Consider the following 2525-nt stretch of genomic DNA (forward strand, 5'->3'; position numbering starts at 1 on the left):
GTCTTCAATAACTCAACAACAGAGATAGATGGATATTTGTCATGGTTGCTGTGTAGATGTTTTATGGTGAGGTGTGCCCCTTTGACTAAGGCATGGACTTGATGCATATTAATGAGGTTATGGCCTCAAACATAAAAATCTTAACAATGTAATATCTTCGAACAGTAAGTCGGATTGTAGCCAAACTTGGTTTACATTTTGTTAGTTAATAGCTGGTACATTGAAGACCTAAATATGTTTGGACCATCTGTGCCCAAAAAAAATCTGCAAGCATTTTTGGGCTGGGTGGGCACAATTTTTCTTTCCACTTCAAATGCATTGTAGGCCACATTTTTGGGCCCAAATTTGCGGGACCATTTGGACCCACATTTTTGGGGGTTCCATTTTTTGGGGGCATATATATTTTTGAGCCAGTTTGAGCGAAATATGTTTGGGATCATTTAGGTGCAAAATTTTATTGGGCCCAATTTTTTGAGGAGGGGCCAAAATTTTATACTGCAATAACGTACTCCACAACCTTAAATCAGATTGTATCCAAGCTTGGAATACAGTTGTTGGTTGATAGTTGGAACATGTGAGCCTCAATATTTTAGGCCCATTTGGGCCCAAAATCTGGTCAGACCTACTTTGGAAACCAAATGTTTGTTTGGCTCATTTGGGCCGAAGTCTTTTATTGAGGCAACATAAATCTGGACCCAATTTTGGATAGTGCTATTGGGCTCTTGTGTTAGCATTTACTGTTCTATTGGAAGGACTGATATGGTACCTGACCATGTGTGAAGTTGCTACTAAGCATATTCATAAGAGACACTGTCATATTGTATCAACTGAAGTTGGTATGATGATAATGTTGGGTGATGACATATACAACACTTATTTATCTTCAAACAAGGAACCATAGTGCACATTAGCTTCTTGTTCTTTCTCACTTTAAAAAAAAAAACATGTTAAGTATGGTAACTTCAAAAAGACTGTTTTACAACAATATCATGAAGTAGAACATCATCTAAACTGAATTAGAGCTCACTCAATACTGCAATGATGTTGTTGCATAACGGAATATGCGCATCATGGAACTTCCTACTGAACTTTCAAACCTGTGTCTTTGTTTTAGCCAGCAGTTCAATGAGCACATCAAAAATAAGAAAGTTTAAGATAATTTTGCAATAACATTTCCCTGCATTTTTACTCTAAATATCTACTACTAATTTGCACCAACTACCATACTGATTACCCTAAAGTAAATTTACCTTTTTGCCATATATTTATCAAATATTCTACACCAGAATTTCTCTAAAATCTAAAGTCCGCACCCTAAAATAAACTCTACCTTAAAAAATATCTACAATCTAAATCCATGCAAAATAATTTGTCATATTAATAATTCTAATTTTTACCATTTTCTGTACATAATAAATGTGTTTTTTCCCCCTATCTTTACTCTTAACCATCTTAAACTAACCCATTAATTTCTAAATTTAAATAACCATGATCCTTGCTTTTACATTTTAATATTCTACCTAAAATACAGCTTAAGGACCATTTTAATGTAATTAAAGCTCCAGACTGTTCCTATAGCAGTCAAGCATGACAAGCATAGGCGTAGGAGCACAATTGATTTGGTGGGGCTGTAACGATTTGCCCGAAAAATATTACCGAAATTTTCCGCGCGTTCAACATCTTAATGTACATATCATATAGGCATGCATCAGTTATTATATCGCATGCCAATAACATACAATCATTTGCCGTGTTATTACACTTCCATATTGGTTATCAATTTTGGGGAAGTCCTTTACATTTAGTAATGGCATTAGTAATCGCGAATTAGTCCGGCAAGCTTAGAACTTTATTTTAATTACCAAGGAGATTTTTTTTTTAAACTATTCATATCCTTTAGCTACATCTTTGCAATTTGCTTTTCTTTCAGCAGGTGCCCGGAAAATTCTCAGCATATTGCCCAAATTTTCACAAAATATTTGGTTGGGGGCTGCAGCCCCCCAGCCCCCTACGCCTATGATGACAAGACCTTGAAATCAAAGACGGTGATGGATGGTAAACTGTTCTCTTTTCATACAATGCTACAAATTTCTTTTGTCACAGTTTATGCATCTCTTACATAAATGCAGCTGTACTTTTGCTCTGGATTAAGTACCAGCACATGTACCGGCAAAATGTTGCATAGACTTTATTGAGGTTTGTAGAAAAGATGGTATAAAGGTAGAACACATATGAAAACTCTGCCCTTTAAGTGAGACTGCCGTTTATTTTTCGCCACTGCCCACTAATTCTTCATGCACCTTTCCAGGTTATTAGTCTGGAACGTTAGCCTTTGTGTTACGTAATCAATTCGCCAAGCCCAGCAAGGACATGAGCATGGAAAAGTCATTAACACAGCTCAAATTCTCCCATGAGCACCTATTAAAATGCCCGAGGCAGGTATAAGCTGTTATGGCAGCATTTTTAACTGACACTGACACAATATCAACTTGACAGATATCATGTTAGGGACTATTGCTGGTTTC

This window comes from Apostichopus japonicus, chromosome 11, assembly GCF_037975245.1.
Source record: "Apostichopus japonicus isolate 1M-3 chromosome 11, ASM3797524v1, whole genome shotgun sequence".
Classification (NCBI taxonomy): domain Eukaryota; kingdom Metazoa; phylum Echinodermata; class Holothuroidea; order Aspidochirotida; family Stichopodidae; genus Apostichopus; species Apostichopus japonicus.